Raw genomic sequence first — 15,536 nt, 5'->3', positions numbered from 1 at the left:
GTCTAACTGTTAGAATGGTAGAGAAAGGGTATAGGAAGAGGGGATGGGGGAAGAAAAGGGGAAGGAAGGAGGAGATCAGGAGGGAGGGAGGAAGGGGCTTTAGTGGACAAATCTGCAGAGGACAGCGATATGCCTGGTGAAGGTGGGAGATGAGCACGGCCCCAGTGCAGGATTAACCCCAGCCTGTGTCAGGGTCTCAGAGAAAACAGAGACCAGAGGAGCTTCCGTAGGCCCCTGGTCATTGAGAACAAGAGAAGTCTTACTGTCTCTTTCCCCCGCCCTCTCCCCGTGGTGCTTGGACCCCAGCCCAGGGCTGGCCTGAAAATTCACTGAAGAAATGAGGGCTTGACATTCTTGAATGGTGGTCTCGGGATGGTCCCGTTTGGCCCGTGTCTTCAAGGAGGGCTTCCAGGGCCCTTAGGGAACCGAGCCTGGCACGTCCGCAGCCTGAGAGGGCAGGGTCTGTCTTCCTCCTCACGGCCTCCTGAACAGCCTCTGCCCCACTCGCTTGGAAAAGGACTGACTGTCCTCCTTATCAATCACCCTTCCTCTGTTTGCCTTTAGTTTGGAGCCCTCCTCTCTTTCTGTTGTTTCTCCCTCACCTCTTCAACGCCACCTGTTGATTCCCATCCTATGCCAACCACCCCCTTCCCTCACTTGTGCCATCATTGTCCTCAGCCTGGTTTATCTTCTCTTCTCCGTGCACAGTGGCCCTTCCGGCCTGATGCGTGTGGCTCTGCGACTCCTCGTGTGCACGGAGCCCCAGACACCTGTGCTGTCCTTGACCTCTTCAGCCTCCATCTGTCCACTGCTTCCGTGTAGATTCGGCGAGATCACGGGAATGAAGCGCCTAGTCCAGGAATCGGAATTGTGATTACAGGGTCATGATTGTCAGAGGGGGGGCGGTGGAGCCAGGCCCCTCGTGCAGGCGTGAGGGTAAGACCTCGGCCATGAATGAGACACCACAGACGCAGGGTGAGACAGGGCAGCGGAGGAGGGACTGGGGGGGGGTGCAGAGGAGGGCCGATGTTAATGAAGTTCATGCTGAAGATACTTGGCGGCAGCGAGGCCACAGGCCTGTGGCAGCGCGCCAGGCCCAACCACGAGCCTCATTTCCATATGCGGGTCAGCCTGTGGCATGTTTATAGCTCGCCTCTCCACAGCGCTTTACCAGGAAGGTCTGGCCCCCCAGGTCCCTGGGAGGGAGGCAGGCGCTGGCTGTGGGAGGTGAGCTGCGTGCCTTTGGCTGGGAGAGAGCGGTTCCCATGGCGGCCCGGCCCCCGACGTGAGGTCAGGAAGCAGGCCCCAGGCACCGCGGGGACGTGTGAGATGATGTAGGTGAGATCTGTATGTAGGGCTGTCCACACATAGCTGTGTGGTTATAAATATACACAGACCCGCTCGCGGAGCGCTGTGGGCGCCCAAATAGCTCTGCACGCAGCTATACACGAGATGTAAACACACAGGCGCAGACCTGCGGCGCAGGGGCGGGGAGCTGGGGGCTGGGCCGACCCCCTCAGGTGATCTTAGGCGAGCGCTTGCTTCCTCCAGCTGCACGGGGCTCCCCCTGGAGTTGCCGACCCAGGACTTTTGGGGGAGGCATGCAGAGGAAGTGAGGGACCAAGGCTTGGGTTCCAAGCGCTGCTTCTTTACCAAGAGATGATTCTCTGGTTTGGAGGCGTTTCTTCCTCGTCACTCTCCCTCATCTCGCCAAAGCTACCTGGTTGAGGTGATTCTATTCCAGCCATTAACCCGCCCCACCCCACCCCCTTCCTCCTTATGCCATCACCGCCCTAGACCTTGCCCATCTTCCTTCCCCCGCACTCAGTGGGGTACTGGTAAAAGTTGAACAACTGATTCTCTCGGTGGGGCGGGAGGGGCAGGGGAGCCATGATTTGTGGCTTTTGTCCATTTCTGTGGTGTAAATATTCCCACCAAGGGCCACTTTTAAGCTACCAGTGTGAGGTCACTGAGTGTAGAGCCGGGCAGAGATGCTCAGTAGCACGTCATTAATGTAGCATTCCCACCGTATGGATGCACAGGCGTAAATAATCCCAAGAGCAAAATCTAAATTAAAAATAAAATCTAATTTAAAAATAAAGAACGTGTTCAACAGTTGGCTTACAAAAATTCTTGAATATTGAGCAATCAGCTTTTGCAGGCATATGAGCAGGATCCAGAACAATCCTGCCTGCGCAAAGGCCACTATCTCTCAGCCATCCTGCCCATCCCCCATCTCTCTTCATTCCTGAGTTATGTTCCTAAACTACAAACCTGATCATGTCTTTACACAATTCAAAGCTTATGTGAATTTTGTAATTTGAAAAGCCCTTCCTCATCTGACGCCACTGACCTCTCCACTTTCAATCCAGACCCCAGACCCCAGTCCCCACTCTCATACCAAACCTCTTTCCATTCACCAAATAGACAATATCTTTATGTGTTTTGAAGACTTTGCAAAGGCTGTTAATTCTGCAGGGTCACTTTGACTCTCATCCCTAATCCATTCCTCCATTTTCACCTGGAGGATGCCAATTCATCCTTGAAGATGGGGGTAGGCAAACTACAGCCCACGGCCAGATCTGGCTTGCCACCTGCTATTCTACAGCCCACGAGCCCAGCATGGTTTTTACATTTTTACATAGTTGAAAAAAATAACAGGACCTTGCAAAGAGGTGGCTGGGCCCATCCTGCAGAAACTTCCAGGCCGTGGTGGAGACTTTAGACTTTATTCTGAGGAAGGCTTTGAGCCTAAGAGTAGTATAGCCTGAGGTATATTAAGAGTATCACTCTGGGGCTTCCCTGGTGGCACAGTGGTTGAGAATCTGCCTGCCAATGCAGGGGACATGGGTTCGAGCCCTGGTCTGGGAGGATCACACATGCCGCGGAGCAACTGGGCCCGTGGGCCACAACTACTGAGCCTGTGAGTCTGGAGCCTGTGCTCCGCAACAAGAGAGGCCGCGACAGTGAGAGGCCCGCACACCGCGATGAAGAGTGGCCCCTGCTTGCCGCAACTAGAGAAAGCCCTCGCACAGAAACGAAGACCCAACACAGCCAAAAATTAAAAAAAAAAAAAAAAGTGTTGTTTATTAAAAAAAAAACAAAAAAAAAACAAAAAAAAAAAAAACAAAAAATACATCATCTGTAAGAAACAGACCTTGTTGGGAGGAGGCCAGAATGGAAGCGGGAAGAACAGTTAGGAGACAGGTGCAAGAATCCCAGCAAGAGATGTGGTGCTTTGCATGAGGTGCAGCATTGGAGGTGATGGGAAATGTCCAGATTCTGGAAACATTTTGATGAGAGAGCCAATTGGTTTTTCTGATAATGATCCCAACAAGATGAGGCAGAATGGTACCAAAGTATAGGTAGCCAAGTGAAGAGACGATGAAGTCTGATCAGGGGATTAGGGAAGACTTCTCAGAGGAGGTCACTTCTGAGCAGAGCCCTGGAGGCTGAGGGAAACATCAAAGGATTGGGAAGTGGGGAGAGTATTTGGGATGGAGACAATAATGTGAGCAGAGTCATGGCAGTAAAAATGTGCCAGGTAAACATGGGGAGTGGAGAGTGGTCCCCTGCAGTCGGTGGGGTGAAGGCAGGGAGGCCACTGGGGGTGAGTCTGGGTCGTGGAGGGCCTTGCTGGCGAAGGTGAAGCTTTTCCCGTAGGAAGTAGGGAGCCATCAGGAGTCTCTGATAATGAATGACTCTTTGGTAATGAATGACTCTTTGGTAATGAATGACATTGTCTCTGATGAGTGCATAGGAGGTTGGCCTGGAGGGTGTGGAGGCTGCAGACAGCATTACGTAGGAGGCTGCTGTCATGGCCCAGGTGCCAAAGGAGGCAGATATAAGCCAGAGACTGGCTATGTGGTAGAAAGGAAGGGGTGGAGCCTGGCAAATTTTCCAGAGCAGAATTTGCAGTGTAACTGATTAGCTGTTGTAAATCTCGACTGCGGGGAGCTAGAGGCATGAGCACAGCTTCTAGAGTCTGTCTCTGGATAAATGGTGATGCAGAGGGGGTCAGACAGGTTCCGGGATAGGTGTGAGGCATCCGGTTTAGGGGATGCTGAGTGTAAATATGTGGTGAACATAAAGTTGTTAGATGAATGAAAGAACGAATTAAGGTCAGACTCTGAGTTTTTTTTTTTTTTTACAAAGAAAGGTTTTAAATTTATTTATTTATTTATTTTTATTTTTGGCTGTGTTGGGTCTTTGTTTCTGTGCGAGGGCTTTCTCCAGTTGCGGAGACCGGGGGCCGCTCTTCATCGCGGTGCGCGGGCCTCTCACTGTCGCGGCCTCTCTTGTTGCGGAGCACAGGCTCCAGACGCGCAGGCTCAGTAGTTGTGGCTCACGGGCCCAGTTGCTCCGCGGCATGTGGGATCTTCCAAGACCAGGGCTCGAACCCATGTCCCCTGCATTGGCAGGCAGATTCCCAACCACTGCGCCACCAGGGAAGCCCAGACTCTCTGAGTTTTATGGTGAAAGAATGAAATATCCCATGAGGGCCATTCCTGGCCTGACCCAATCTCTCACTGACTTGGATTAAACTGGACAATTTATAGCAACAGCTGCCAGGATACTCCCTGCCCAGCAAGACAGGGGCTGTGAAGAACCCAGAGGGTGTGGGGGGAGCACATTTGATTTCTTTCTGGTGACTTAAAAAAATAAACTTTTAATCAAAGTGCAGAAAACTGCACACACACCAAACATACAGCCTGAAAATTTTTCACAGGGTGATCACACCTTTGTAACCAGCACCTGGACCAAGAGCAGGACATTACCAGCATCCTGGAGCCTGGCTCTTTGATGGAGGTGGTGGACACCTGGTGACCTCCTTTCCTGCCCTGGCTGAAGGCTTAAAGCCTCTGCCTTCCTTCCTCTGGGGGGCCCAGGTTCTCTGCTAATTGTCGAGTTCTCAGTAAGCCTGGCCTGGGGCAAAGCCCAAACTCCCATCCCAAGGATCTGGGCAGGGTCAGCAGTCATGAATGGGAGTAGGCACCCTCGCCTGCACCACGCCTGTCCTGCTCTGTACCCCCCATCTCCCACGACTCTTGGAGCCTGGGCCTGCCGGCCGAAAACGAGAACCCTCCTCGGCTCGTGTCAGGGACTCTGGCCTCAGCCATGGAGTTCAGTGACAATTCATTGAGTGGCCTGTGGATGTCAAGCCAGGTCTCTGCAGCACTAAGTCCTGCTTGAGAGGGATAAATCAGAGCCCTGAGAAGGTCTCTTTTAATCTCTATGATGTTTGAAGCACAGTAATTATAAACTTAATTTTGATAAAAATAATAATAATTGCTCTTACTTATTGAACACTTACTCCAAGCCAGGAGAAGTGCTGGGCCTGCATCAACGCCTCGAACCCTCCCATCCACCCTCTGGGGCTGCTGCTTGTGTGTTTTCAGTGGGAGTATAAGTTTCCTCACACTTTAATCACGTATGCAGTGAAATTAAAGTTCAAAGGCAATTCTCCATAATGGATTTTGTTTTCCTTACGAGCTTTCTCTTCTTCAGGAAAGTGGAAAGGAAAAACACCTCTTAAATTTTGATTCAGTCAGTCAGATGACCTTAGTAGCTAACAGTCTCTTTGGGAACTAACCTTTAGCTTGGGTTATTCAGGTGCCTGATGCATCTTTCAGGATGCCTCGTCCCTCCTTTTCCTTTTTTCTTTTCGGCCACTGTGTGGCACGTGGGATCTTAGTTCCCCAGCCAGGGATCTTCAAACCCGTGCCCCCTGCAGTGGAAGTGCAGAGTCCTAACCACTGGACCACCAGAGAACCCCCTCCTTGTTCCTGTCTAAGACGGCGCTGGGTGAGGAGGGTCTTGCTGGGGAGGTACAGGGCGTGCTATTGATGTCTTTGCAGGCGCAGGGGTCTGATGTGCTTGTCACAGAGATGGGCTCCAGGCCACACTTGATGGACGTGCTTCCAGAGTGGGGCCTCTACCTCCACGTCTGCCCCATAAAATGCACTTTCTTCTCTGGAACCAATAGCCAGAGGTGGTGTCCAGGAGAGGGCAGTATTGAGAGGGGCCACTGGCTCCCCAGGTGAAGGGCTCTGGGCAGAGAGGCCAGTAACTGAAGGGTAAAGTGAGCCGCAAGTGACAGACCCCATCAGCCTCTGGACATAACTTCCCACACACTCTGTGGGGACCCGGCTGCTCACAAGCTGCCCTCCCCCCGCCAGCTGTGCCTGTCCTCAGTGTCAGTCTGCACGAGCTGACCTTCAGGCAGGTGGAGAGCTGGTCCCCTCCTACTGAATCTATAATTGCTAATTAGCATCCTACCACCAGGAACCCTGCTGAAATGTGGGCCTTTCCTTCCTGAAATTGAGGCTTTGGATGTAAAAAAAGACACAGGCCAGTTGATACCCCACATCCTATACACAGCCTCATTATCTTCCCCAGGCTTGGGAGAGGAGTCATGTCAACCTTTCTACCTTCCCCACGAGGCATGAAACTAGGAAGATGACATACATTATCTCCTGTGAACCTGGACCTGAGGTTTTCTTGGTACCACTGCATCTGTGAGGGGAAGGGTCAGGTTCTCCAAGGTATCATTGGGTAATTTTTCTGGGACTGGTAATGGTGAGAGCAGGACCTGTGATGGTGTTGGTGGTGCATGAGTGTGCTGGGCTGGCCACCCTGACCTTGGGGAAGCCAGCCACACCTGGGTTGATTGCAGCCGGAGGGCTGCTATGGGACCCCCGGGAAGCTGGAGCTGGCTGTGGCTCCTGTACTCTGCTGCAGGCTGGGCTCTCTCTTCACCTCTAGCCACTACCAAGGGAGGGCGACAGAGTCTCAGGCTGGGCTTGCTCCTGGCCCTGAGAAGGCAGAGCACAGAGCACTTAAGGCTGTGCATGAAACAACCTCAGTGCATGGCTGGAGTCTGGCCATGGAATGCCAAGATACACAGGAGCCACTGTTCCAGCCTGGGTCTCCAGGGACTGGGGCTCCAGGGAATGAATGCCTGCATATTACCTCCTCCCCAACAACCTGAAAGCACTGTGCACAGACCGGGGTTGTGGAGGGGATAACTGAGAACTGGGATGGAGTTGGCCCATGGGCTGTGGAGTGTGGCTCCAAAAGACAGTGTTCTGAGGCAAAACCAGAGTCCAGAGCTACCAGATAGTGGAACAATGCATTATTGTGAAGGGGCTGAGCAGAGGGGCCACAGGGAGATATCTGGCAAGATGAGCCACAGGTTCTGGAAACATAAAGAGGAGGCAAAGGCTGGAGTGTTTCCTGAGGTGTTGAAATGAGACACGTACGGGGGTGTGGTGGAACTTTTTATAGAGAACTGACCATTTTGGATCATCCATCCTCCGTTCATCCGTCCATCCATCCATCCATCATCCATCCATCACCCATCCATCCATGAAATCATTCATTCATCCAGCAGCACTTGCAATATGCATGGAAATGTGCTGAGAGCAGGGCGGGATGTAAAGTAAACTAAGGTCAGCCCCTCTGATAGTCTCCATCCCCGAAATATAGCCAGTTTGGGGCTCAAGGAATGGCCCACAATGGCACCACGTCTTGCATTACAACATACTGCCCCTTGTATCCATCTGGGTAAGAACAACAGTTGCTGTATTTTTGAATATCTACCATAGTTGCCGCACTGGGTGCTTTGAATCCACGATCTCATTTAGTGTTCATGCAACCCTGTGAGGGAAGCAAGGTCTGGAAAGTTTAAGGAATTTGCTGAAGCAACTTGCTGAGTCAGTGAGTGACAGAATTGGGATGGGAACTGAGATCTGACTCTGGAATGAAGGCTCACTCTACCCTGCCCCACTGCCTCTCCACTCATAGGACCCCGCCAGTGGCTTTCAAGGTCCTAGGGGGGATGGATCAGTGTCTGCAAAGGAGAGTCTTCTTATTTCCAACCCTGAAAGTCTACAGTCAGATCTGTAGGGACCAAGCAAATCTACCCTGTCATCAACAAAAGGAACTGTACTTTTATCTGGTTCATATATTGCATTTTCAAGCAAATCACTTCATATTTTGTAAGTTTGCTTATCTCTAGTAAGTACCCAACTTATAGGGTTACTGTGAGAATTAAGTGAATTGATTCATGTGAAACACTTAGACCTGTGCCTGGTATGTAGTGTGAGCCATTAGCACTGCCCAAGATTTTGTATCCACAAGGTTTTCCATGGCTAACATATCTGCAAAACTCATGGTGCAGCCCCTTCCTCTTAGAGATGAAGAAGCCCATCGGAGAAGCAGACCCGCCCAGGGTTGCTCAGTGAGCTTTGCGACCATGAGCTTCACCTGTCTGCAAGATCAGAAGTGTCTCTGGGGAGGAAGCCAGGCTTGCTGGGCAGATGATGGCCTCGGGTACCTGCACCCATGAATGATGCTGAGTTACTACCAGAGCTCCCTGCTTCCTTTCAACTCTCCTTGGAGTGCACCAGGAACCACAGCTAGCTCCCCTTACCCGAGAGCAAGTGTCCACTTGGTGGCTTCTCTGTGTTCCCCATTCCCTTCCCCTCTTCACTGGGCCCAGGCTGAGCTGCTGCAGAGCAAAGATGGTGTCTCAACATCTCTGAATCCATGAGGCCTGGCACCTAGTAGGTACCCAGTAAGTCTTCAGGGAATAAGAAGGGGTTGCTCTGGCACTAAGGAAGCAACTGTTTGGCCCGTACACATGTGATGCCAATGTATGGTCAAACCAATGGGAACCAAGTGGGTGCATCTAATACTTGGGATTCTCCTTCAACAGAGTGAATAGCAAGCGTGAGTTCACAGAAGGAATCAATGTGCTCAATAATTGACTGAGGGCCAGGTGGGACAAGGGTGTGGAGACCCCCACAAAGACCCCAAGACCATTCCATTGAGTTGTTTGTTTCTGTTGCTCTCTCTTTCTTTAAATTTTGGGCTTCTTGAGGTCAGGGAGCATCGTCAATTTGTCTGTGTGTTCTAGCACCTTAGCACAGGGCGCTAGGTGAGCAAGTCTGTGTGTCTCTACACTCTGGAAAACTGCCTTTGTGCATCTGCAGGCCCCAAGCCAGTGGGGAGCCCCTTGTTCTCCCAGTGCTGTGGCTTCTGAACCCACTAGACAGACCTCTTTTTTTCTAAGCCCCTCCCTGGACGGCCACTTCATTATCTTTCATGTTTCCTCCCCCTCCTCTCCCTCCCCCTCCGCCACCCCTCCAACCCCCTAATAGAAGCACAGAGAGTCAGGGTTCTGAAGAGAGTGGCCTGCCCAGATTTGATCAAGACACAAGTGAGAGGCAATGATTTGTGAAGAAATCCTGGTCCCGTCTAATGGAATTTTCCCAAAATAAATTCATGTAAACAACTTCCCACAAAGAGGCAGTCAGGGGAGCTGGGTGTGTAAACAGCGTGAACAGTCCCAAGTACTATGGGCTCCAGGGGTGCCGTGTCGTCTGGAGAGGGGGCTGTGGGGAGACTCCCTTTAGCAAAACACCTTTGGCTCCAGTCCTTCTGACATCATAATGTCAGCCAATTCATTAAGTGAAAAAAAAAAAGTCCTTCTTTTACTATCATCTCCAAAACATAGCAACACCACTTTGTAGCTAAAAAGACCGCAGAATGGATTTTGTTTACATTTCTCATCCCATTTGAAAAACCAATCAAATCGGGAGATCATCTTCCAGCCTGGAGAAGGTGGGGGCAGGAATGGGTGGGCGGAGGGATTGGAGGGGGGAGGGTGGCTGGAGGAAAAATCCCTGGAGACAGAGAAAACCATGTCTCGTTGGTGCTCAGGGATGGGTATGAATAAACTCATACAGTTCCTAGAATTAAGATGAAAAATCTGCTCTCCCAGGCACTCAGAAGGACACTGAATTCTTGTGGCCTGGATGTCTCTGGCCACGTCCAAATGGAGGGCCGCTACGAGCCGGGCTGTGTGTACGGCTGTGCAGACCAAGCTTCCGGAGGGAAGTGTGTGCAGGCAATCTGTGTGGGACACACCTTTCCCCCAGACATTTTTTCCAACCGAGTCTGTCTTTCCCAAGGCTGAGCTATTTTCAAGATCTGGGCTTGATTACTTTCCCTCCCTCCCATTACCAGGGCCCGGAGAGAGAAGACCTGGGTTCAAGTTCCAGCCGGGCCACTGTTATGCTACCAGGAGACTGTTTAGCAAATTGCATAACTTCTCTGAGCCTCAGTTTCCTCATCTGTGCAGTGGGAACCTGGATAACATTCCCAGCCCTGTGTACTTCAGGGAGATGTCAGGGTCAAGTCAGGAAGTGGCTGCAAAGTTGAGGGATTTTATTCATTATAATGAATTCTGATTTTTGCTTCAGCTCTATCTTGGCTCAGTTGGATTTTGCCAAGAACCTGACTGTCTTTGCAAAAGTCAGAGCCAGGGAAACAGGGAGAGTTTAGAGGAGGGTGCCTGGAGGTGTACGAGGAAGAGTCAAAATGCCACTGGAAGGTAGGAAACAGCAGAAGAGAAGAGGAGGCCACCAGCAATCTGTTGGGCTGATGAGCCCCACGCAGGGCTCCAGAGGACCTCAGGACTGCTCTCTGCCAACTTGTTCTTTTAACCAAGCCAGATGCCTGCTGGTAATGACGGTATAGATGCTGATTTTGGCCAACGGGCTGTGGGTCTTAAATTTCACCCCCTGGAAAGCAATTGTACATCCCCACTCTTTGCCACATGACTTTGTAGTGCCCTCCCACTGTGGGTGCAGGTTGCTTCCTCACTACACTGATGTTGGCTTGGCCATCTGACTTGAGATACTAAAGAAGTGTTCAGAGGTTTTAAACATGCTTGCACAATTTGGTTTCTTGTGCCCCTAAGGTCTGGAGAAAAGCATGCCTCAGCAGCTGCTGGTTCAAGAAAATGTGTGGACATATGGACAGGCCTGCACACATCCCTGAGCCTGGAGCCAAGCATAGCTGAGCTACAGCCTGACACAGAGCTGCCCCAGCCAACTCATAGACCCTAGAGTGACAGAAACAAATGCACTGAGTTTGGGGAGGTTTGTTACACAGCATTGTTGCAGTCTGATACACTGATAAGGGCAATGAGGATAATGCATGGTTCCCTGGCCCCTGAGATTTGCAAAGGTGAGGACACAGTTCTGATATCCATGAAGTTCAGTTAATATGGTACTAAGCAAAGTGAAGATGGCCTGCGATCACTTATAATGACACATTTCCGTTTTCAAAGCAGCAGTTTACCTACAAGTGTAGAACACAGATGCCTATGATGTCATAAACAGTAAATAGGTTGGGTTGCTATATACCTTGATGCATAAGAGCCTGGCCTCTGAATTTGGATGGTCTTAGATTTGAATTCTGACTTTGTCACATTCAAGCTTTGTGACCTAGGAGAGTTTACTGAGTCTCTCTGAGCCTTAAGTGCTTCATCTTTGAAAGAAAATAATAATTTTTGTGAGAGGGACATGAAATGGGGTAGTAAAATTTTTAGTACAGTGCCTGCCACCTGGTGAATGCTCACTAAATATGCTAATTATTATTAGCTATTATTCTGGATGGGAAATAATATTTGTTAGTGTCCATAAAGCAATGTCTCCATTAAAGGCCAAATATAGTGGAGGATGTAAGTGGCTGTGGGGAGTGTGCGGAGTTTCCTCTGAGGAGAAGGTCACCTTGTCCCTATATGGGGACAACCGGAGGGCATGGGTTCCAGGTAGCCTGGGCTCAGCTCTGTCACCTGGTTGAGGTGATGACACTCTTCAGCATTCTTGAGTTCTATCCCTTCATCAAAAGCCTCCCTCTCACTTGTCATCTGCTGTGCAGTGAGCCCCTTTGCCACTGATGGGCCTCTAGGAAACAGGACTCCTTTTGCTTGAACGAGGGGATGAGGGTCAAGGGACAGAGAAGGAGCCATTTCTTCATGTTTAGGGCCTATGTGTTGGGGACCCAGAGGGCTGGGATTTTGGACCTTGACCATGGAGGGGATGCTCCTCTCTTCCCCTGGGGCTGCCAGAAAAGCATGGGCTTTCCTGCAAAAAGCTCCCTGAGTGGATGCTTGAGGACCTTTCCCCATCAACTTTGCCTGAAGCTAATGATGAAGACGACGATGACAACAGTGATAAGTTGCACTTTGGGGCAACAGACAGTTCTCTATGAGGAACGTTATTAGATTTTGGTTCTCATAGCTCTCTGAGAAAGGCAGGACAGCATTTTCAACCCCATTATTGGAGAAGCAGCAAGTAAAAATCTCAGTCCACAAACTCAGATGTGCAAATATTCAACTTAAATTTCTATTTCAGGGCTTCCCTGGTGGCGCAGTGGTTGAGAGTCTGCCTGCCAATGCAGGGGACGCGGGTTCGAGCCCTGGTCTGGGAAGATCCCACATGCCATGGAGCAACTGGGCCCGTGAGCCACAGCTACTGATCCTGCGTATCTGGAGCCTGTGCTCCGCAACAAGAGAGGCCGCGACAGTGAGAGACCCGCGCACCGCGATGAAGAATGGTCCCCGCTCGCCGCAACTAGAGAAAGCCCTTGCACAGAAACGAAGACCCAACACAGCCAAAAATAAATAAATAAATAAAATTCAAAGTACGCTTAAAAACAAAAACAAAAACAAAAAACATGCTAAGCAAGACACAAGAGACCACATAGTGTATGATTAAAAAAAAAAAATTTCTATTTCAAGCTCCCATTGTGTTGGAAGGACACAATTTAATTCTTGGTCGATTCTGTTCCTTGTGGGCCTTGCCTTGCTCTGTGGCATTTCTCTTGGGGTTTTGTCTAGGTTCCAAGGGGCAGACCGGTCTTTGCAGGTCTCCACTGAGACATCCCTTGTTCTCTCTGGCTCTTGGTCACTGCGGTCACCATTGTGTCTGCCACTCCTTATTCTCAATTGCAAGAGATCCGGCTGTTTCTCAGCTAACTTCTGGGCCTTTCTCAGCTACACAGCGAATAGTCCTCTGCTCCCTTGGACTCTGGTTATTTCCAACCCATCGAGGCTCTGTTGGATCCTCCTTTTCCAGACGCGCCGCACAGTCACTCTGCTGTGGGTTTACCACCACCTCCTCCATGGTTCCATTTAGGAAACGAGGCACAGGTCTCTTCTTGCCCCAGATCCCACACACCTGGATAGAAAGAGCCTCTTATTTCCCCATCCCACCCCCACAACCAAGCTGGTTCATCATTAGCTTCTTCTGCAGTCGTGTTGATGAGGCAGCATTAGGTGCTAATTCCACAAAGGTACGATAGTTCAAACGCTGTAAAAGTTTCTTTATCATGAAGCCTAAATTGGATGTTCCTCATCAGTGGGTGGCTCTCCTGGCCCCTTTTCCATCCGCAACCCACTCATCCTCAACACGTGGCTTCCAAAGTTGCTGGCGTGTTGGCCTCAGGCTGGGGGACAGGGCAGGAGCGTCAGAAAATTGAGCTTGGTCGGTGTTTCTGGGCGAGGCCCGGAAGTGTCCTGTATCACGGCTGATCACATGCTGTGTGCTAGGACGCAGTTACCTGGCTATGCTTACCTGCAGAGGTGCCTGGCAGATGTAGCCTACCTGCATGCCCAGGAACAAGGGGAATGGGCTTGGTAAACAGCTAGCCTGTCTTGCCACACCGTTACTTCTTTTTTTCCTTGTAATTTTTTTTTTAATTGAAGTATAGTTGATTTACAGTGTTGTGTTAATCTCTGCTGTACAGGAAAGTGACTCAGTTTTACATATATATACATTCTTTTCAATATTCTTTGCCATTATGGTTTCTCCCAGGACATTGAATATAGTTCCCTGTGCTATACAGTAGGACCTTGTTGTCCATCCATTCTATATGTAATACTTTGCATCTACTAACCCCAAACTCCCAGTCCATATCTGCTTCCCCTCCTTGGCAACCATGAGTCTCTTCTCTATGTCTGTGAGTCTGTTTCTGCTTCATAGATAGGTTCATTTGTGCCATAGTTTAGATTCCACATATAAGTGATATCATATGGTATTTGTCTCTTTCCAACTTGCTTCACTTAGTATGATAATCTCTAGCTGCATCCATGTTGCTGCAAACGGCATTATTTCATTCTTTTTTTATGGCTGACTAGTATTTCATTGTATATATGTACCACATCTTCTTTATCCGTTCATCTGTCGATGGGCATTTAGGTTGTTTCCACGTCTTGGCTATTGTGAATAATGCTGCCATGAACATAGGGGTGCATGTATCTTTTTGAATTATAGTTTTGTCTGAGCATATGCCCAGGAGTGGGATTCTTGGATCATATGGCAACTCTATTTTCAGTTTTTTGAGGAACCTCCATATTGTTCTCCATAGTGGCTGCACCAATTTACATTCCCACCAACAGTGTAGGAGTGTTCCCTTTTCTCCACACCCTCTCCAGCATTTACTGTTTGTAGACTTTTTAATGATGGCCATTCTGACCAGTGTGAGGTGCACACCGTTACTTCTTTATATGAGGGGTCTTTTAATGAATCTTGGATCAAGTGACCTAATTCTGATTTATCACGTAATTGCTGTGTCCTGAGATGCCCCCAGGGTCTATCTATGTTTGAAACTCAAAAGCTGTTTCTTTGTTTCCGCTGTAGGTTTCCTTCCTCAACGAAATAGATGCTGCCGAGTCCAGTTGCCTAATGGGACAAGAGAACTAGAAACAGGAAATACCAGAGGAAATCACATCAATATATATTTCACAGTCTTAGAGGTAAAATGACTTGTTGACAACTGTATGGCTAGTAAGTGATGGAGCTGGGACTTGATCTAGAACTTAGAGCCTCAACCTCTTTGTTGGGGACCCCCAATCCATGACATCCAGCAAGCCAAGAATCCAGAAAAACTCCAGTTCATCCATATTCTGGTGTGTGGTATCTGGACTGAAGACATGGGGGCACACTCAAGGATGTAGCAAGGATGAGACAGGTGAGCTCCAAGAGCCGTATGTGGGAAACTGCATCAAAGTGGAGTTATACTGATCTTTCTTCCTTTTTCTTTCTTACCTGCCCTTCCACCTCAGTTTCATCTTAGCTCTACCTACTCCCTTCTAAGCATCCCCCTCTTTATCAACCCCTCCTGCTCCCCAGGTCTCCATGCTCTGCTGCTACTAAGAGATTCAAATCAGAAAAGCTGTGTTGGTGGTCAACTGATGCTTACAACCAACACTTCAACTAACAGTTACTGAGCACTCCCTCTGTAATGAGGGTTGTTTTGTGAGCTTTTCAGCATGACAGGCTGAAGAGAACAGTCTTTTGAGTTGGACAAATTAGAGTATGAATCTGGCTTGGGAGCCCAAGAACAGGATGCTGGGCCAAATGACTTAACTTTCCTGGGCTTCATCCCCCTCATTCCTACAGTGGGGGCAATAAAACCAACATCCCAGGATTTGTGTTCTGGATTGAATGCGGAAGGGCCTTGCAGAGCTATGTCTTCACTCCCCTACAGTTCAATTTACAGACCCTCCCCCATCTGTCCCCATCTTCTCCTTGGCCTTAAAGACCCATCCTCCCACAGACGCTCTGGACCCTAGTCCCCTTTTACCTTTCAAAGCCCTGTCTCTATCTTTATCCTCTCTCTTGACTGTATTGTCCTTTTGCTCTCCCTACTGGATCATTCCAATTAGTACTCTCACAGCT

This window comes from Balaenoptera ricei, chromosome 20, assembly GCF_028023285.1.
Source record: "Balaenoptera ricei isolate mBalRic1 chromosome 20, mBalRic1.hap2, whole genome shotgun sequence".
NCBI lineage: Eukaryota > Metazoa > Chordata > Mammalia > Artiodactyla > Balaenopteridae > Balaenoptera > Balaenoptera ricei.
This window is presented reverse-complemented; position numbering follows the sequence as displayed.